Genomic DNA, 23,391 nt, shown 5'->3' with positions numbered 1-23,391 from the left:
TTTACTGCTCAAGTTATGCTTTATAATTATTTTATGATTTATCGGGTTTGTTGGTTCGGGTCCGGAAGGATTTCGGAGTGAATTGAGAAATTTAGTCTCATAATTGAAAACTTAAGTTAGAAAAGTTGACTGGATATTGAATTATTTGTAAATGACATCGAATTCGAATTCTGATGATTAAAATAGCTCCGTATGGTGATTTTGGATTTAGGAGCGTATCCGAAAAATTATTTAGAGGTCCGTAGTGGAATTAGGCTTGAAATGACGAAAGTCGAATTTTTAGGAAGTTTGACTAGGGTGGGGGGAGGGGGTTGACTATCTGATATTGGAGTCGGAATCCGATTCTGGAAATTAGAATAGGTCCATTATGTCATTTATGACTTGTGTGCAAAATTTGAGGTCAATTGGACGTGATTTGATAGGTTTCGGCATTGAATGTAGAAGTTGGAATTTCTTAATTTCATTAAGCTTGAATTGATATATGATTCGTGGTTCTAGCATTGTTTGACATGATTTAAAGTTTCTACTAAGTTCGTGTGATATTTTAGGAGTTGTTGGTTTGATTTGACGGGTCCCAAGGGGCTTGGGTGTATTTTTGAATCATTGATTTAAAGACTAGTAAAGTTAAGAAATTTGTGAGTTTGACCATGGTCAATATCGGGTCAAGATGATATCATTTCAGTGTTTTGAGTGCGTGAGCAAGTCCGTAGCATGTTTTATGATTGAAATTCATATATAGTTTGTGTCTGGGAGGTTCTGGATGAGTTTCAAGGTGGTTTCGGATCATTTCGGAGAAGTTTGAGTTTGCTGGTTTCTGGTGAGATACTGTTCATTCGCAATTGCGAACCATTTATCGCAATTGCGAAAAACACTGTTCATTCGCAATTGCGAAAACACAGTTCACTCGTAATTGCGAACAATTTGTCGCAATTGCGAACACTATTCATGGGAGGTAGTGTTCATTCTCAAATGCAAAGTTTTTGTCCGCAAATGCGAACCTGGACAGAATGTTTAAGATCTGAAAATGGGACTTCGTCCTATTTTCTATCTTTACCGATTTGGAGCTCGGATAGATGCATTTTTGGGAGATTCTTAGAGAAAATAATGGGGTAAGTGTTCTTAACTCAATATTGGTTAACTTACTCGAATCCATGATTGTTTTTAACATTTAATGGGTGAATTAAGTTGAAAAATTTAGAAAACCCTCTTGGTTTAAATTTGAAGATTTGAGGGTTGAGTTGAGGTCGGATTTTAGTAAAATTGGTATGTTTAGACTCGTGGTTGAATGTGTTTTCAGATTTTATAACTTTTGTCGGGTTCCGAGACATGGGCCCCACGGGCGATTTTTGAGTGTAATTTCGGATTTTGTAGAAACAAAATCAGTATTTGATATGGAATATGGGCATAATGATGCATTTTTCACTGGCTATCTGAAAAGAAAATGAAACATCTCATTTATTGTGGAATGGATTTTTGGAAAAATTACTGCTTTCAACTTAATCATATTTTTGACAACCTCGGTAAATGATTTGGATTTTTCACTGATGTACTTGAAAGGCAGAACTATTTTTAGAAATCATGATTCAGCTGAGCATTTTATATATTTGTTACTCCTTTTATTACTTGCTTTGTGTTGTTATGAATTGTTGTTGCTTATGGGAGTTGCACTTTGACCTTGGTACAAGCTCGTCACTACTTTCAACCTAAGGTTAGGTTTGTTACTTATTGAGTACATGAGGTCGGTTGTACTCATACTATACTTCTGCACCTTGCATGCAGATATTGGATGTTGATGTTGCTATACTCGACGAGAGCTAGAATTGAAGACGTACCTGTGTTCTGGTTGTAGCTGCCTCTTATTCATGGTAGCCTTAGATTTATTAGAATTTGTTTATGTACATTTCGAACAGATGATGTATTTATTTCATACCTGTTTTGTAAATTCTAATCTTAGAAGCTCATGATTTGTACTATGAGTTCCTGGGGAAATGTGTTAGTTTTATCTATTTTCTTTTAATTAATTGCCTTATTAATTTCATTAAAATTGGATAGTTGGTAATTGGCTTACCTAGCGGGTTGGGCTAGGTGCCATCATGACTAGTTGGATTTTGGGTCGTGACAAAGTGGTATCAGAGCTCTAGGTTCTACAAGTCATGAGCAAGTGTCTAGTAGAGTCTTGCGGATCAGTATGATAACGTCCATACTTATCTTCGAAAGGCTACAAGGCATTTAGGATAATTTCCTATCTTTCTTTCCTTATCGTGCAGAATTGATTCATCTTTAAATATAACTCTTTGAATTCCTTCCATGCATTTGTGTGCGCATGTGAATGCTCGGTATCAACTGTGTATCGCCGGCTTGTGATTTCGGGGATAATGTGTGGGATGTGTACTCTGTGTTTTGGTGATAAGCCAGTCTGGAGGACTTGAGGCCAGGTTTGAACCGTAGCTTAGGCTTGGTAGCTTCAGTTGTGTGAACTTGTACGTTTGGACTCATATGTCCGGTAATGTCCCTATGAATGGAATTTGTGGCTCGATGAGCGATTGAATGGCTATATGATAAGTATGATGTAACTGCAGGATGTGTTGAGACGATTTGAATGTGACGAGAAGTGTTTCCTTGAAATATAAAGAAAGGACCATTGGGTGCTTTATTTTCATTTGATGTGACATACAGTCTCAGTATGAATGTTTTGAAGGATCTTTCACGTTGTTAAATTTTGGGACAAATTAAATTCTCATATCTTGTTAATGAGTTTGGACTCAAAAAGATTAAGTGATTGGATATTAATTGTGATTGCGAAAGGGTATAACAAGATACTAATTTAAGGCTAAGTAGGTGGTTTATCCCATGCAGAGTAATCTACATAGGCGTGTTCCTTATAATGTGAGTGGAGAGTTTCTTTTCTACCAGCGAGGCGTATGTGTTGAGATTTGAATTTGAATCTTGTTGAGAAAGTTGACCTGAGTGTTAAGAGAATGAATGCGAGCTTAGCGGACGATTGAGGTATTTATTTTATGGTTGGTGTTGTATGAGCTTGAGAAGAACTTTTTGTTGAACTGACTGCAGTATTATAGCAGTAATAAAGTATGAGTATTGTGAGTTATTATATGTTTTAATCTATGGCTTTGGGCCAAGTGGGGGAGCCTGCTATTGACAATTCAATTCATGGTTATATGTTGAATTTTAGTTTTGGTCTGAGGCATACTTATGGATTAGTTATGACTTGCAGAGGTTGAGATCGAGGATGACCAAGTACTGAAATTCCTAAATACGGGTTATATTGCGCTTTATGAGTATATGAAAATCATGGGATGAGTGAGTTGTTATATGTGAATAATGTAGTGCGCATGGAGTATGAATATAATCGGTGGTGTTAAGGCAGGGTTACCTCTCTGAGTGTTGTTGTGCTAATGGGGCACATGATGTTCAGCCCGTTTGGGCGGTGCAATTTAGATTTGAGCAAAGTGGGTGACTCTCGAGAAGGATAAGTGGCAACTAAATTTTTTTTGGATTCGTATATCGCTAGAATCGGTTATTTGCATTGAATGGTGTCGAGACTTGCGAAAATTCTGTATGACTATGGATTCTACATTCCAGTATAAGAAAGGGAAGATGAACGCTTTTAAATTTCACATAAGGTCTTTCAGAGTGGGTCCTTCGGTTGTGGTATTTATAGGGGTACTTATGATGTGGTAAGACTCTATAGATGTTTTGGTGGCAATATTCTTGGGTTTTGGTGACCTACGTGGTTTGGTCAAGTTAGATTAATTTAGTTCTAATAGCTTGGTTATGTGCAGATGGATTTTAAAGTGTTCTTGATGGTTTCTACCATGGTTTGAACCGGATATTTTCTATTGGTGTGGGAAACATGTTGTGTATTGTCATTTCCTCCTGGAAGGAAGCAAGAGGAAGGTTTTTAACTAACTGGGTATGTATTTTTCTTGTGACTCAGGGTGTTAATGAGGTTCTTATGTTTTCATTGGATGGCCTAATAGAGGCTGGGCATAGAGTAAGATTGGGATTTGCATGTGCAAGTATACGATTCAGTTTCAAAAGGAAGGTCATGAGTTTATGGAGCATAACCGATTTCAGATATTGGCACTAGTGGTATTACCTGAGAAGAGCGTATATTCAGAAGAGCATAACTCTGGTTGATTGACTGCTGATATTTATATTTTTGCTATGTGGCACGAGAGATATAAAAGTATTCCTCGTGGGATGATCGTCACAAAAGATGTGTTAGACTTGTTGATCTGATAAGGGGTCATGAGATTTCCGCATGTTTCTTTTATTATTAATAATGTATGAAAGTGTTGGGATTAGGTTTTGTTCGATATGGGGTTTAATGCTAGTACTTGGTTGGTTTGGAGTAGTTACTGTGATCGGGAATGGTGTTGCGAGCATGTGAGTTGTGTAGTATGTTACATGATTATATCTGGGGTTATGGTTATGGCTTGATACAACTTGTTTAGACTTATACAATGTGTAGATATGAGATTCGTGTCTTGAAAAGAATTCTGGATGTTGGAAATTTGGGTTCTAAGTTTATGGGATAAGGTTAAATTAATGATTTTCAGTTGTATTGTGTTGTCAGGCCTATATAGAATAAGGTGACGTGGGATCACCCCCGGGTTCGTACGTGATAAGATGGAATAGTGATTTGGTGGCTTGGAAACCACTATAGGCACGTTCGAGGACGAACGTATGTTTAAGTGGGGGAGAATGTAATGACCCGACCAATTGTTCTGAGTATTATAACCCCATTCCCCCATTTACTACTCAATTTATGCTTTATAATTATTTTATGACTTACCGGGTTAGTTGGTTCGGGTCCGGAAGGATTTCAAAGTGAATTGAGACATTTAGTCTCATAATTAAAAACTTAAGTTTAAAAAGTTGACTGGATATTGACTTATGTGTAAACGACCTTGAATTCAAATTCTGATGATTCCAATAGTTCCGTATGGTAATTTTGGATTTAGGAGCATATTCGAAAAATTATTTGGAGGTCCGTAGTGGAATTAGGCTTGAAATGGCGAAAGTCAAATTTTTAGGGGGGGGGGGCTATTTGATATTAAGGTCGGAATCTGATTCTGGAAATTGGAATAGGTCCGTTATGTCATTTATGACTTGTGTGCAAAATCTGAGGTCAATCGGATGTGATTTAATAGGTTTCGGCATTGAATGTAGAAGTTGGAATTTCTTAGTTTCATTAAGCTTGAATTGATATATGATTCGTGGTTCTAGCGCTGTTTGACGTGATTTGAAGTTTCTACTAAGTTCGTGTGATATTTTAGGAGTTGTTGGTTTGATTTGACGGGTCCCGAGGGGCTTGGGTGTATTTTTGGATCATTGGTTTAGAGACTAGTAAAGTTAAGAAATTTGTGAGTTTGACCATGGTCAATATCGGGTCAAGATGACATCATTTCAGTGTTTTGAGTGCGCGAGCAAGTCCGTAGCATGTTTTATGATTGAAATTCATATATGGTTTGTGTCCGAGAGGTTCCGGATGAGTTTCAAGGTGGTTTCAGATCATTTCGGAGAAGTTTGAGTTTGCTGGTTTCTGGTGAGGTACTGTTCATTCACAATTGCGAACCATTTATCACAATTGCGAAAAACACTGTTCATTTGCAATTGCGAACCATTTATCACAATTGCAAAAATACTGTTTACTCGCAATTGCGAACACTGTTCATGGAGAGGTACTGTTCATTCGCAAATGTGAACCTGGACAGAATATTTAAGATCTGAAAATGGGACTTTGTCCCATTTTCCATTTTTACCGATTTGGAGCTCGGATAGAGGCAATTTTTGGGAGATTCTTAGAGAAAACAACGGGCTAAGTGTTCTTAAGTCAATATTGGTTAAATTACCCGAGTCAATGGTTGTTTTTAATATTTAATGGGTTAATTAAGTTGGAAAATTTAGAAAACCCTCTTTGTTTAAATTTGAAGATTTGAGGGTCGAGTTGAGGTCGGATTTTGGTAAAATTAGTATGGTTAGACTCGTGGTTGAATAGGTTTTCGGATTTTGTAACTTTTGTCGGGTTCCGAGACATGGGCCACACGGGCGACTTTTGAGTGTAATTTTGGATTTTGTGGAAAAATAATTAGTATTTGATATGGAATAAATTCCTACAATTTTTGTTGACTGAATCAAATTAATTGTGACTAGATTCGAGCCGTTTGGAAGTTGATACGCATAGAGTGGAATTTCTAGAGCATTGTTTAGCTTGCTCGACATTGAATTCATCTTGTTCGAAGTAAGTAACTCTTCTAATCTTGGAGCTGAGGGTATGAACCCTGAATATACATATTATGTGAATTGTTTGGAGGTGCGCACATGCTAGGTGACGGGCGTGTGGGCGTGCACCATAGAAATTATGACGTAATTGTTCCGTGGAATTTTGTAGTCAAATAATCTTGGCATTTTCCATGCAGTTTTATGTGTTAAAGAAATTGAGCTGAGAATCATATTAAAAATCATGTTGAGGCTATGTGCCAGTATTATTGAGACCCACAAAGGTTATATTGCTTTGAATTATTTGTTTTAAATTGAAAATTCATACTCAGTCACATTCATTTCATTACATATCATATCTCAGTCTTTGTTGTTATTTATTGATACATCATATCATCATTTTCGGGTTTTTTTCATGACATTGTGAGCCCATGAGAGAGAGACTAGAGAGATTGATGACTGACGGAGGCCGAGGGCCTGACTATGAGGATATTTTTGGGATCGGGCTGCACGCTGCAGCAGGCCATGTTGGCTTTATATACTTTATTATTATTATGTGGATCGGGGATGCCCGCCTACAGCAGGCCTTATAGGCTTTATATAGCATGTGAGTTGTCCGTGCAGCACGTGAGTTCTCCATGCGGATCTAGTTATTTATACTATAGCATGTGAGTTGTCCGTGCAACACGTGAGTTGTCCGTGCGGTTTATAGCGCTTGGGCTGAAGGAGCCCCTCCGGAGTCTGTACACACCCTGAGTGAGCGCAGATACCTACTGAGTGCGAGTGCCGAGATATTGGGAGGACTGAGTGACTATGAGGACTGAGTGATTGGGAGGACTGAGTGATTGAGAGAACTGAGTGATTGGGAGGACTGTGTGAATCGATACTTTGAGAGTATGCATATGAGCTTTATCACTGATTTGCATCGCATTGACTTACACACATGACATACATGCATAGAGATGTATTTTTCTCATGCTGTACTGTATCACATTATGCATGACTTCTCACACATACTGGCCTATGGGCATAATGATGCATTTTTCACTGGCTATCTGGAAAGAAAATAAAACATCTTATTTACTGTGGAAAGAATTTGTGGAAAAATTACTGTTTTCAACTTACTCATATTTTTGGCAACCTCGGTAAACGATTTGGGTTTTTCACTGACGTACTTGAAAGGCAGAACTATTTTTAGAAATCATGATTCAGTTGAGCATTTTATATCTGGGTTACTCCTTTTATTACTTGCTTTGTGTTGTTATGAATTTTTGTTGCTTATGGGAGTTGGACTCTGACCTTGGTACAAGCCCGTCACTACTTTCAATCTAAGGTTAGGTTTGTTACTTATTGAGTACATGGGGTCGGTTGTACTCATACTACACTTCTGCACCTTGCGTGCAAATATTGGATGTTGATGTTGCTATACTCGACGGGAGCTGGAATTGAAGACGTACCTGCTTTCTGGTTGTAGCTGCCTCTTGTTCATAGTAGCCTTAGATTTATAAGAATCTGTTTATGTATATTTCGAACAGATGATGTATTTATTTTATACCAATTTTGTAAATTCTAATCTTCGAAACTCATGATTTGTACTACCAGTTCTTGGGAAAATATGTTAATTTTATCTATTTTCTTTTAAATAACTGACATATTAATTTCATTGGAATTAGATAGTTGGTAATTATCTTACCTTGCGGGTTGGATTAGGTGCCATCACGACTAGTTGAATTTTGGGTCGTGACACCGAACAATAGCATAATAGTAGCTATGCACAGACTCTCGTCACCTCGTACGTACGTAGCCCCCACAATTAGAAATAAATATTTATTTAAAATACCTATGGGGTAAATTTCCTCTTACAAGGTTAGGCAAGAGACTTACCTCGTTTTAAAGCTCACTTCCCGGTCACAATTTCGCGTTAAAGCCTCAATTGGTGCCGAAAAATCTGAAACTAGCTAAATGTTATATAATTTAATCAATACATTCTCAACAATTCGAAATTAAATTATTAGATTAATTATCCAGCCCAAATTGGTAAAATTCCTAAAATTCACCCCGGGCCCACGTGTCCGGATTCCGAAAATTTTTGGTGGAAATCGTCACTCATAACCTTAAGAACTCAAATATACAATTTTCATACCATTCCATAACCATTTTTGTGGGTAAAATCTCATTTTTATCATAACCTAGATTTTTTTTAATCTAAATCCTTGATTTTCACATTTTATATGTTATAATCTACCCATAATTTATGTATATAACTCACAATAGGTAGAATTAACTTACCTCCAAGTTGCTAGGTGAATACTTCTCTAAAAAAGCTTCAAAATCGCCCAAGAATGAAGAAAATGGGCTCAAAATGGCTGAGCCCCGTTTTAAAGCATTTTGCCCAGCAGGGTTTCCGCACCTGCGAGGAGCCCTTCGCTTCTACGGCTCTCCTCGCGCATTTGCGGCTCAAGGTGCGCTTCTGCGCTCATGGCGCCCATTTTCGCACCTTCGGACTCCTTCACCGTAGAAGCGGGTTCGCTTCTGCGAAAAATGCTTCGCTTCTGCGGTGCCCGACGACCACTCATCTTTCCGCTTCTGCGAGCAAGGCGTCACATCAGATGACAGACGCTAGCAGTTCCTTTCCAAAGGGGCTAACAAGCCCCGACGACCCCCCGAATCCTGTACGGGGACCCCGAGGCCTCGACCAAATATACCAACAGGGTTTTAAGCATAAAACGAACTTGCTCGCACCCTCGGAATGCAGAAAACAACACCAAAACTAAGAATCATGCCCCAAACCAAATCGATTCAACTTATAAATTTCAAGTTCTTCAAATTTACTTCAAATGCGCCGAATCATACTTAAACTACTCGGAATGACACCAAATTTTGCGTGCGAGTCTTAAATCACCATACAAAACTACTCCTAGGCTCAAAATCCTAATTGGACCTCAATAACACCAAATCCTACTTCAAACCAAATTTAAAGAACCTTAAAACCTTCAAATAGTCAACTTTCACTATTGAGTGCTGAAACGCTCCCGAGTTGTCCAAAACCCGATTCGAGCATACGCCCAAGTCCAAAATCATCATACAAACCTATTGGAACCGTCAAATCCCTATTCCGGGGTCGTTTACTCAAAATATTGACCGAAGTCAAACTTACCCTTTTAAAGCCAAACTAAGGAGCCAAATGTTCCGATTTCAACCCAAACCCTTCCAAATTCTGAACTAACCATCCCCGCAAGTCGTAAAATAGTAAAATCACATACGAGGAGTCTTATTTAGGGGAACGAAATTCTAGAAGGCAAAACGACCGGTTGGGTCATTACAGATTCACAATTTAAAAAGAGTTGCGAATCGTTGAATTCACTTGATAATATTATTACAATAAAATCTCAATTTTTACATGTATTTATATAAAGAATAATTGATTATTTCTAATATAATTATATTTGCTCACTAAGAAAGTCAATTAATAGCACTCTGTGAGGTTATGTAATTAATTGAGTTAAAACTAATAACGATCAAACCGAAATATTTTCTTTCTTGAATTGTGCTAAAAGGTAGTAGAAACTTCATGAGAATATTTTTACTAAAAACCAGTAATCTTGCCTACAACAATTCCTCCGTGAGAATTAAAACTGAGACAAACAAGATTACAGATTTGAAATAAGAGTTTTATAAAAAATTATTCCCACTCTACTATTTTATTCATTGGTTATTATATATTAATTTTGCTCTATGAGAATTACAAAATTAGTATAATAATAACTTAAAGAAGAAAATCCAAAATCTTACAAGAAAATAAAATAGTTAAAGAAAGAAGTTAAGACCAAAGTTTAGAGAAAAGCAGTTCTCTTTCTACGTCTCTCTTTCCGATGCCAAATTTGCATTCTATTTATAGAAATGTCTTGCAGGAATTAAATGATTAGACATGTCCAAGACTAATAGCTTGGACACGTCTGAGAATATGAGTTTGGACACGTCTAAGGACATGAGTTTGGACACGTCCAAGATAGGAGTTTGGATACGTCCAAGATAGGAGTTTGGATACGTCTAAGGATGTGGGCTAGAACATGTCGAAACTTTAATTATATGCTTCCATCTTGCCATTTCAATTCTTGTGCTTGCCATAGCAGACTTTCATCGAGCATTCTGTCTTTTCTTTCTGTTATTTATAATTTTTTTTCTTCTTCTTTTTTTCTGCAAAAATAGTTAGAAAGATGCAAAATTCAAAATATAATTTAAGTATATTATTTAAAGTAAGAATTAAAAGTATATAATAAGTAAATATTTTATATTCATCAAATTCCCCCATGCTTGAACTATTGCTCGTCCTCGAGGAGAATAACTTTATTAGTAATTATTGTTTCTTGTAAAATAGAAAATTAAAAAAATAAAAATTCACACAAAGTTCAACGCCAATAACTCTTTCAAGTTCACCAAATCTTTACCTTATTTCTGCTTATGTTTTTAGTTGGCAAAAGAAATTTTGCATCTCGTATTTCTGATGAACATTTTGAGATTGATAACTTTATAATCACAATTCTTGAGTTTCCCAAATTTTTCCATAAGCTTTCCCTTCAAGTCAGTCTCCACTAATATAAGATCAACATTGATTTCTAAAATCTTCTTAGGACTTTTTTGGTCTTGTAATATTTGGCTTAGTGCTGGCAAGGGTAAAATGATATATTTATAGTGACTTGTTCTTTCCAGCTTATCATTAGAGTTGATTATTTTGTCAACCAAGAATTTATTTCACAAGCATATACACATTATTCTTCACTTTATTTTTTGTACAAGATATTGATATATACATGAAGCACACTTCTTCATAACATCTATTTTTTTTTATTTTTTTTTCATAATTCTTCATCCCTTGCTTTGATAACCATTTCAACTCAATTATAGATAGTTGAAAAGAGTAAGACTATTACTTTTCTGTTCTTTCTTATTTTTTTTTTTATGGTGAATCAATGAAATTGAAGGCTCAAATTTGGGTGCTAAAAGGATATATATGTACACTTTTTTTTTCTCTTTTCGGAATAAAGAGGCGAAAAAGTTAAACAAAGAAAGAAAAAGTTAAACAAAGAAAGCCTAATTTTTAAAAATTAATGTTGTCTGAAATTTCGCCTTGATACACATTTGGGGCAAGTTCTAGCTAAATTATATTGATTCTACCTGTTTGTGATCATAATGCTTCTCAATTTCAATAATTTCTCATATTTGAAGATACTCATCCTTTACTTTCATAAAAACAAAAACCACAAACTTGGAAGTTAGATGGCATAAATGAAAAAAATTATGTTCGAAGGTATGTAAAATTTTATCTTAACACTTTAAAACTGTACAAGAGCAATACTTACGAATCAAGGATGATTATAAACTAAAGAAAATTAGTTGTGCATATTTAAATATATTAGAAACTCCTTTTTATAATTTTTTAGACTGAAAATGAGAATATATAAATGTAAATAAAATAAAATCTTTTTAACTTTCAAATTTACAATCACAGAAGAAAGTTTGAAAGAAACTGTGACCACACATGTTCTATGTGTAATAGACTGAACTAATTTAACACTTTAACACTCATAAAGTCCTGGTCATGAATATAAACCAGAAAATTTACACGTGCCAACATTAGAATTGAATTATTAAATGGCTAACCAACCAGTTACTTAGGCATACCGATCACCATGGCGTTACTCTTGTGTAAGTGACACTGTTTTTGTAGAGGCCTTCATGAGATGTTCCGATTTTATAATAACCTAGATATTGGCCAGATTAATTGGTTAAGCATTTAATTACCCAAATCTATATCAGACTTATGAGGCTCCATTGCTTCACCCTCAATGTCTACGGATAAGGTATCATAGTTCTGAGTTTAACGTCTTCAGCTCGACTTATTAATTTTGAGATTCATCAGTCTATCAAAGTGACCGACGGATTTTGCTCAAAATGTCCTCCAAAGTACATTTTTGGCCTGTGACCGTTTATCTTAAACTTGTCTTCTTTATTATTCTGTTGAATTTAAATTGTACCGTATGGAGTTACATCTGTAACATTGTATGGACATGTCCACATGGATTTTAACTTTTCTGGGAATAGCCTGAGTCGGATAATATAAAGAAGTACCTAATCTCCAACTTTAAAACTTTTCCATCGGATCAAATTGTCATGCTAATTTTTTGTTTTTTCTTTGAAAATTCTTGTATTTTTATAAGCTACTAATCTCAGTTATTCCAACTCATTCACTTGAAAAAAATCTATTTTTACCAACAGAGGTCAGATCAAAATTCAGTGCTTTTAATGCCCAATAAGCTCTGTGTTCTAATTCAAGGGGCAAATGGCAAGCTTTTCCAAAGACTAGTCTATATGGGGATGTTCCAATTGGTATTTTGAATGCTGTTCGGTATGCCCATAATGCATCATCTAATTTTAAAGCCCAATCTTTTCTTGAGATTCCAACCATTATTTCAAGAATTTTTTTAGCTCGCGGTTGGATACCTCAACTTGTCCTTGAGTTTGAGCATGATATGATGTTCCTGTTTTGTGAGTCACACCATATTTTGATAGCAAAGTAGAAAATTATCTATTCATGAAATGAGTGCCTTTGTCACTAATTATGACTCGTGGTGTGCCAAATCTAGTAAAAATATTTTTTCTAAGAAAATTGCACACTGTACGAGCATCATTCTTTCTTGTGGGGATGGATTCAACCCATCTTGACATGTAATCCATAGCCACAAGGCTATATTCAAAAGAGTGAGAAGAAGGAAAAGGACCCATTAAATCTATTCCCCAAACATCAAATATTTAACATACCTATATTGATTTCAATGGCATCTCATCTCTCTTAGTGATATTACCTGTTCTCTGACACCTGTCACATTGTGCAACATATGCTTGAGCATCTTTAAAGAGTGTCGGCCAAAACAATCCTGCTTCTAACACTTAAAAAGTCGTTCAATTTTCTACATAATTGTCACGACCCAAAATCCAACTAGTCATGATGGCACCTAACCCAACCCGCTAGGTAAGCCAATTAACAACTATCCAATTCCAATGATATTTAATAAGACAGTTAAGTAAAAAAATTATCTGAATCTTATACGTTTCCCAAGGACTGGTAGTACAAATCATGAGCTTCTAAGAATAGAGTTTACAAAGCTGAAATGAAGAAAATACATCATTTGTTTGAAAAATACATTAACATAGTTTTATAGATCTAAGGCTACCATGAACAAGAGGCAGCTACAGCCGGGACGCAGGTACATCTTCAAATCCAGCTCCCATCAAACACAACAACATCAACAGCCAACATCTGCACGTAAGGTACAGAAGTATAACATGAGTACAACCGACCCCATGTACTCAATAAGTAACAAACCTAACCTTAAGTTGAAAGTAGTGACGAGCTAACACAAAGGTCGGGTCCAATAGCAATATTCCACAACAGTTCATAACAACATAGTACAAGTAATAAAAGAGGTATCTCAGAAATAAAATGCTCAGTTTGTTCACAGTTCCAGAAAAATAGGCATTTCTTTTCAAGTATCTTAGTGAAAACCCAAATCTTTTACCGAAAATGCCAAAATACGAGTAAGTTTGAAAACTATAATTTTTCCCAAAAATCCTTTCAACAATAAGTAAGATGTTTTATTTTCAGATAGCATGAGGAAAGTACGTCTCTATGCCTACATGTCAAGATACAGGTAAAATCATAAATGTCCCCAAAACTGGGTAGCAGAAGGGAATGCATCTCTATGCATGTTTCTCAAGTACGCATGTCAAATGCAATGCATCTCAATGATGAGCTCATGTACTCACACTCTCAGAGTACTCAATCTCACTGTCTCGCATTCCCTCTCACTATGCTCAATGCTCAGCACACTCAATCACTCAGCACTGTACAATACCTGCTAAGGCGTGCAACCCGATCCACATATAACCATAAGGCCCGTTGCGGCGTGCAACCCGATCCACATATACATAGTCGAATGCGCTCACTGGGGGTGTGCAAACTCCGGAGGGGCTCCTACAGCCCAAGCGCTATAATCCGCACGGACAACTCAAGTGCCATAATATCAATATCTGAATTCGCACGGATAACTCACGTGCTGTACGAACAACTCACGTGCTATAGTATAAATATCTGGATCCCATGGACAACTCACGTGCTATAGTGTCAATATCCTCACAAACAGGCCCTCGGCCTCACTCAATCATCAATCTCTCTAGTCTCACTCACGGGCTCACAATATCATGAAACTAGCTCGACAACAATGATGTGATGTATCAATAAATAACAACTGACACTAAGATATGATATGAATGCATGAATATGACTGTGTACGAAATATCAATGAAATTAATGAAATGACAGCAAGAAACGACCACTATGGGTCCTAGCAGTATCATCATAAAGCCTAAGCATGATATCTAGCATGATTGACATCTCAATTACTTTATCACATGGTAAAAACACGGGCATCAACAAAGTAGGACCACTATACAGTGCCATGGAAAAAACAAAGTCCCAATTCACATGGTGCACGCCCACACGCCCGTCACCTACTATGTGCGTCATCTCAATACCAATCACATAACACGTATTTCGGGATTTCATACCTTCAACACTAAGTTTAGAAGAGTTACTTACCTCGAACAAGCCAATACCAATGCCGAGCAAGCCAAGCGATGCTCCAAAGATGCCATCACGCGCGTTCCGACCTCCGAATGACTCAAAACTCACCAAAAATGACTCAAGTACATCAAATAATGCTAAAGGAACCAATCCTGATCGGAAAAGATCAAATCTTGAATCAAAAGTCCAAAATCGGCCAAAAGCTCAACCCGGGCACGCACCTCGAAACCCGACAAAATTTACAAAATCCAACAACCCATTCAATTATGAGTCCAACCATACTAGTTTCACTCAAATTCGACTCCAATTCGATGTTCAAAACTCATATTATGAAAATTTAGGCCAAAACCCCCAATTTCCTCTTTAAAATTCACAATACAATTACCAAAAATGAAGATAGATTAATGAAATATAACAAAAACCGAGTAGATAACACTTACCCCAATTCATATGGTGAAAATTCCTTCAAGAATCGCCTCAATCCAAGCTCCATAGCTCCCAAAATGAAGAAAGAACCAAAACCCTCGATAATATAGCTTCTGCCCAACGATTCCGCATTTGCGGACAATTCGTCACATCTGTGACCACCGCTTTTGCAGTAAAACTTCACTTCTGCGAAAACAGCCTGACCCAACAATCCCTCGTACCTGTGGTCTTTAAGCCGCTTCTGCGATCGCGCTTCTGCGCACTTGAACCACATATGCAATTGTGCAGGTGCGTCCAAGCACCCGCACCTGCGATCCTCACGTCCAGTTCACCTTCACGCTTCTGTGACTCCTATGTCGCTTCTGCGACCATCGCACCTGCACAAACCAGCAGCAGGTGCGATCATACCAGAACCAACAACTTAGCAAAAATCCAAAAATGCAATGAAATGATCCGAACGTCGTCTGAAACTCACCCGAGCCCCTCGGAACCCCGTTCGAACATGCCAACAAGTTCCATAACACAATACAAACCTACTCGAGGCCTCAAAACACACATAACAACAAAACGATGAATCACACCTCAACTCGAAATCAATGAACTTTGAAACTTCAAACTTCCACAACCGATGCCGAAACCTATCAAATCAAGTTCAATTGACCTCAAATTTTTCACACAAGTCACATTCGACATTACGAACCTTCTCCAATAACCAGAATCAGAATCCGACCCTGATATCAAAAAGTCCACTCCCGGTCAAACTTTTTAAAATTTCAACTTTCTCCATTTCGTGCCAAATTCAACCACGGACCTCCAAATCACAATCCGTACGCGCTCCTAAGTCCAAAATCACCCAACGGAGCTAACAGAACCATCAAAATTCCAATCTGAGGTCAAATGCTAAAAAGTCAAACTTGGTCAACTCTTTCAAATTTAAAGCTCCCTAGTTGAGAATCATTTTTCCAAATCAGTCCCGAATAACCTGAAAACCAAAACCGATGATTCACATAAGTCAAAATACATCATACGGATCTACTCACGCCCGTAAACTACCGAGCGAAGTGCAAATGCTCAACATAACCGATCGGGTCGTTACATCCTCCCCCACTTAAACATACATTCGTTCTCGAACATGTCCAGTGTTGTTCTCAAAGCCATCAACTGCCGTGTAACCTTACCATGCACACACCCGGGGGTGATCCCAAGTCACCCTATTCCATATAGGCCCGACAACATAACATAACTAAAGATCATTACTCCAACCTTAGCCCATAAGCCTTAGAATCCAATTTCCAACATCCGGAATTTCTATAAGGTCAGAATCTCGCATCTACACACTGTATAAATCCGAACAAGCAATAACCCTAATCCAAGATGAAATCACATGATATACCGCATAACTCAAATACTCATAGCAATAATTTCTAATCACAGTAGCTGCTCAAAACAACCTAATATCGGTAATCGACCTCATGTCAAATAAAACCTCGTTCTAAAACCTTCGTACACTGCCGATGATGAAAGAAACACGCAGAACTCATAACCATTCATCAGATCAACTAGTCATGGAATTCCTTCTCATTCGACAAGGACTATAGCCAATTCTAAGCCGATTTTCGATATTATCCTTCCAAACATGCTGTAATCAAATCCGATAGTATCCATCCTAGGTCCAATGACCTCATCTCATCCAACCTGAACCCTTTAGTGATATGCCACATCAATACAATCTAAAGCCATAACCCGTGCAATCCGTGCATCAATAAGCAATATTCAAATATACTCAAGTCATGGAAAATGACTCAAACGAGAGAACCATCCCGCAGGTTCAACAAGTACCACCACAACCGAAATGCTACGAACCCATCATACCTAGTAGAACCAAGACATACGAATCTAACATAAAGGGTAAGATCTTAACATAACTCCGCTACAAAGCGCGACCCCATCCAAACATTGGTCCATATGAAATACCTCAGCCACCATGCTCAAAATTAATAACCACACAAAATTTGACATCAAGTACCCAAAGTGCATTATCGTAAGCACGGAGAGTAAATAACACAATACCACAATCCGAAAAGAACATAGCCAACACGCAAACAATCACGCAATACCCAAATGCTCATCTCGATCAAATTCCGCTATAAAGCCCAAATAGAACCACACCGTGTGTGCATATAACCCACGAATCGCAACCCTCGTAGCATAGAAGAGTAACTCACGGATCATTTCAGAACACGAATAAGCTCAACAATAATCGAATGGCATACCCCTCAACAATAGCAGTATGGAGCCAACTAATCCGACTCGATGTAGAATACCTATCCTAGTTGGGCCTACCAATGGGCCCCTAAATCAACTCTGGTCACCCACCCATAGATAAATAACCCTCTGAAGGTCCACAATGACTGAATCATAATATATACTATCATCTGGCTAGCTTCGGCCACGACTTCACAGTCCGCAACCATGAAACAATCTGTTCCTGAGAACTCCCAATTTCCTACTCCATAGAACGCAGTAATCACCATTTTTGATCCCAACTCCACCGCCCGAATGTCTAACACATCTCTCGTACAAGATCATCCCATGAGGAATACTTCTATAATTCTTCCGTGCCACATAGCATTATTTGAATATCAGCAGTCGATCAACTAGGAAAGTGCCGCAGTACCAATGAAGTATCCATAAATCAAAACACATGGCCCCTTCTGAAATTTATACTCTCATCAAGCCATACCAAATAGTCATATCATTCACCTAGTCATCTGAAACCATCTATGATGCCTAAGAATTCAGGATCTTCCTTTCAAAACTGAATCGTGACCTTGCACATGCAAATCTCAATCCTACACAACACACCGCATATGCCATGCCATCATATGAAAAATATGAGACTTCATAGTCCACTTCGAGTCAAAAGCAACTACATACTCAATTAGCCAAGGACCTTCCATTTGATTTCATCCAGTAGAAAATCACTATACACCACATGCTCCTTATGCCAGTAGGAAATATACTCCTCGAACCGTGGTAGAAACCATTGAGAACTCTTCGAAGCCTATTTGCACATAACCAAGCTATCAAAACTGAATCTCTCTAATTCAACCAAGCCACTCAGGTTGCTAAAACCCAAGAGCATTTCCACGAAACACCTATAGAGACTAGCCACATCATAAGTACCCAAAGAACCGATTATATCCATTGCTGTGCTGATCCAACCTACTAGCAAGTTGTCCTAACTCTCCGAGTTCTTTCCGAATTACCTTCAAATTGATAGTTCTCCTTTCCATAATACCATGATCCTCAACCAAAGTTCACCACACAAAAGACCCTCGTATAAAACTACAACGCCCTAAGGCCCATAAGTAGCTGACTTCCTTCTTAAGCACCCCAAGGCACCACAAAAAAGACACCCACTCTAAAGAGATCTTATGTGTACCTAAAACTGTTTTCTTCACCTTCTTGATACTGAAATGTATAATCCACAATGATTAAAAAAAATGCCACATGTCTCGACACCATCAAATGCAAATATCGGATCATAGCCATATACCAATCCAAAATTTTCAATTGCTACATATAATTCTTGAATCCATTAGAACCATTCTCTAGAGTCATCCACTCTACTCAAATCTCAATTAAACGGACCAAATGGACCGAATGACCTGTGCTCCATTAGCACACCAACACCCAAGGGAGTAACCCATATTCCTAAGCAATCAAGCAAATTTTTACTCCATGTACACTACATCCTTCGCGAATAACCACTCAATTATTTTATGATTCCCATATACCCATAGAGCGTAATATAACCCGTATCCAGAAATTTCCTTACTTGAGTTATTCTCGAACTCAACCTTTGCAACTCATAACTGATTCACCAGTATACCTCAAACTGAAACCAATACAACACATATTCATGCAATCAACCCATCGATAGAAGACTCCCCCACTTGGCTCAAAGCCAAGGAATAAACCATATGATAACTTACAATACCCATACTCTGTTGCTGCCAAAATACCGCACTGAAATTCAACTAAATCCTTCATAAGCTCGAGTAACACAAGCCACGTCATACCTCAAATCGCACAAATATAACCCACTGATAGAAAAGAAAGCCTCCACACAACATCATAAAATCACACATCCGTAGATTACCTCGCAGGTTATAACCCACCTGCTTCGCCTCAAACTGACATCTCTCTATACCCTTCCATAGTTATAAGTACTATGCAATCACTTAGTCTTCCTAATTCTGAACCCATCAACAAGACATGAGAATCTACTTCACTCCACAACTAAACAACATGAGAGATCCCTCAACACACCCATAACTCGAGACCATATGCCAGATCAAGACAGAAATCAGACACCCCATAGTCCTTGCTACATCTCAAGTAAACTCTTCTCATTACATTCGAACAATATGAACACATCTCGCAGTCTCATCATACTCACAACATAGTCATCCAATCACAAATTTCACTAATAGGGGCACGAACGGACCCATAAGTCCCGAAAGCACGTGCTCACACAATCGAAATCTCTATGCTCAAGCTACAGTCAAAATTCAGCCTCAAGTCCTCTAGACTGGCCCATCATTAGCATGCCAAAATCACATCTCGCACCTCAACCATGGAATCACAAGCCGCCGACGCACATCCGATACCGAGCGCTCACATGCGCATACGAATGCGTGGAAGGAATTCAAAGAGTTATGCTTCAAGCTGAATTAATGCCGCACGATAAGGAATGAAAGATGGGAAGTATATCCTAAATGTCCTGTAGCCTCTCGAAGATAGGTATAGACGTCATCATACCGATCCACAAAACTATAATAGACACTTGCTCATGACTTGTAGAACCTATGAACCTAGAGCTCTAATACAAACTTGTCACGACCTAAAATCCAACTAGTCGTGATGGCACCTAACCCAACCTGCTAGGTAAGCCAATTAACAACTATCCAATTCTAATGATATTTAATAAGACAATTAAGTAAATGAATTATCTGAATCTTATACATTTCCCAAGGACTGGTAGTACAAATCATGAGCTTCTAAGAATAGAGTTTACAAAGCTGAAATGAAATAAATACATCATCTGTTTGAAAAATACATTAACAGAGTTTTATAAATCTAAGGCTGCCATGAACAAGAGGCAGCTACAACCGGGACGCAGGTACATCTTCAAATCCAGCTCCCATCGAACACAGCAACATCAACAGCCAACAACTGCACGCAAGGTACAGAAGTGTAGTATGAGTACAACCGACCCCATGTACTCAATAAGTAACAAACCTAACCTTAAGTTGAAAGTAGTGACGAGCTAACACAAAGGTCGGGTCCAACACAATTGCTCAGTTCATTCACAGTTCCAGAAAAATAGGCATTTCTTTTCAAGTATCTCAGTGAAAACCCAAATCTTTTACCGAAAATAATAAAGTACGATTAAGTTTGAAAATTGTGATTTTTCCCAAAAATCCTTTCAACAATAAGTAAGATGTTTCATTTTCAGATAGCATGAGGAAAGTACGTCTCTATGCCTACATATGAAGATACAGGTAAAATCATAAATATTAGCAAAACTGGGTAGCAGAAGGGAATGCATCTCTATGCATGTATCATAAGTACGCATGTCAAATGCAATGCATCTCAATGATGAGCTCATGTACTCACACTCTCAGAGTACTCAATCTCACTGTCTCGCATTCCCTCTCACTACCTCGAACAAGCCAATACCAATGTTGAGCAAGCCAAGCGATGCTCCAAAGATGCCGTCACGCACGTTTCGACCTCCAAACGGCTCGAAGCTAATAAAAAATGACTCAAGTACATCAAACAATGCTAAAGAAACCAATCCCGATCGAAAAAGATCAAATATTGAATCAAAAGCCCAAAATCGGCCAAAAAGCCCAACCCGGTCCCGCACCTCGGAACCCGGAAAAATTTACAAAATCCAACTACCCATTCAATTACGAGTCCAACCATACTAGTTTCACTCAAATCCGACTCCAATTCGATGTTCAAAACTTAAACATTCACATTATGCAAACTTTAGGCCAAAACCCCCCAATTTCCTCTTTAAAATTAACAATCCATTTATCAAAAAGGAAGATAGATTAATGAAATATAATCAAAACCGATTAGAGAACACTTACCCCAATTCATATGGTGAAAATTGCTTCAAGAATCGCCTCAATCCGAGCTCTATAGCTCCCAAAATGAAGAAAGAACCAAAACCCTCAATAATATAGGTTCTGCCCAGCGATTCCGCATTTGCGGACAATTCGTCGCATCTGCGACCACCACTTTTGCGGTAAAACTTCGCTTATGCAAAAACAACGTGACCTAGCAATCCCTCATACCTACGGTCTTTAAGCTGCTTCTGCGATTGCGCTTCTGCGCACTTGAACCGCATCTGCGATTGCGCATGTGCGTCAAGCACCCGCACCTGCGATCCTTACGCCCAGCTCCTCTTCACGCTTCTGCGACTCCTATGTCGCTTTTGCGACCATCGCACCTGTGCAAACCAGCCGCAGGTGCGATCATACCAGAACCAGTAGCTTAGTAAAAATCCAAAAAAAGCAATAAAATAATCTGAACCTCATCTGAAACACACCCGAGCCCCTGGGGACCCCGTCCGATCATGCCAACAAGTTCCATAACACAATAAGGACCTACTCGAGGTTTCAAAACACACATAACAACATCAAAACGATGAATCACACCTCAACTCGAAATCAATGAACTTTGAAACTTCAAACTTCCACAATCGATGCCGAAACCTATCAGATCACGTCCGATTGACCTCAAATTTTTCACACAAGTCACATTTGACATTACGGACGTGCTCCAACTTCTGGAATCGGAATCCGACCCTGATATCAAAAAGTTCACTCCCGGTCAAACTTTTCAAAATTTCAACTTTCGCCATTTCGAGCCAAATTCCAGCACGGACCTCCAAATCACAATCCGGACGCGCTCCTAAGTCCAAAATCACCTAACGGAGCTAACAGAACCATCAAAATTCCAATACGAGTTCAAATTCTAAAAAGTCAAATTTGGTCAACTCTTTCAAATTTAAAGCTCCCTAGTTGGGAATCATTCTTCCAAATTAGTCCTGAATAACCTGAAAACCAAAACCGACGATTCACACAAGTAAAAATACATCATACGGAGCTACTCACATCCGTAAACTACCGAGCAGAGTACATTACCTCAGGAGATCCTCCTTTTATCCCTTTAGCAGTGATTTTATGTCCTAAAATAATTCCCTCAGTAACCATAAAATGACATTTTTCCCAATTAAGAATCAAGTTTGTCTCTTCACATCTCTTAAGAACTAAGGTCAAATGATGAAGACAATCTTCAAATGTTTTGCCAAAGAGTGTAAAATCATCCATAAAAATTACGAGAAACTTTTCAGCCAAGTTAGAAAAAATTACTGACATGCAACGCTGAAATGTAGCAGGGACGTTGCAAAAACCAATTGGCATTCTCTTATAGGCATATGTTCCATGAGGACATGTGAAAGTTGTCTTTTCTTGATCTTCTGGTGCAATTGGTATCTGGTTATACCCTGAATAACCATCAACAAAACAGTAAACACCATATCCTGCAATTCTTTGCAATATTTGATCAATAAATGGTAAAGGAAAATGATCTTTTCTAGTAGCATTATTGAGTCATCTGTAATCAATACAGACTCTCCATCCTGTGATGGTCCTGGTAGGTATGAGTTTATTACTTTCATTTTTATAACAATCATACCTCCTTTCTTTGGTACTACCTAAACAGGGCTTACCTAAGGACTGTCTGAAATTGGGTAAATAATACCAGCTGCTAAAAGCTTTACAATCTCTTTTTTCACCACTTCCTGCATTGCTGGATTCAATCTCTTCTGGGGATGGACAATTGGCTTGTATCTATCCTCTATGAGGATTCTATTCGTACAAACAACTGGATTAATGCCTTTGATATCTTCTACAGTCTACCCCGAGGCTCCTTTGTGTGCTTTCAATACTTAAATCAGTTTTTGTTCTTGTCCTGTAGTAAGAGAAGATGAAATCATT

This window comes from Nicotiana tomentosiformis, chromosome 1 (assembly GCF_000390325.3).
Source record: "Nicotiana tomentosiformis chromosome 1, ASM39032v3, whole genome shotgun sequence".
Taxonomy (NCBI): Eukaryota; Viridiplantae; Streptophyta; class Magnoliopsida; order Solanales; family Solanaceae; genus Nicotiana; species Nicotiana tomentosiformis.
The sequence above is the reverse complement of the archived record's forward strand: the minus strand, read 5'-3'. Positions refer to the sequence as shown.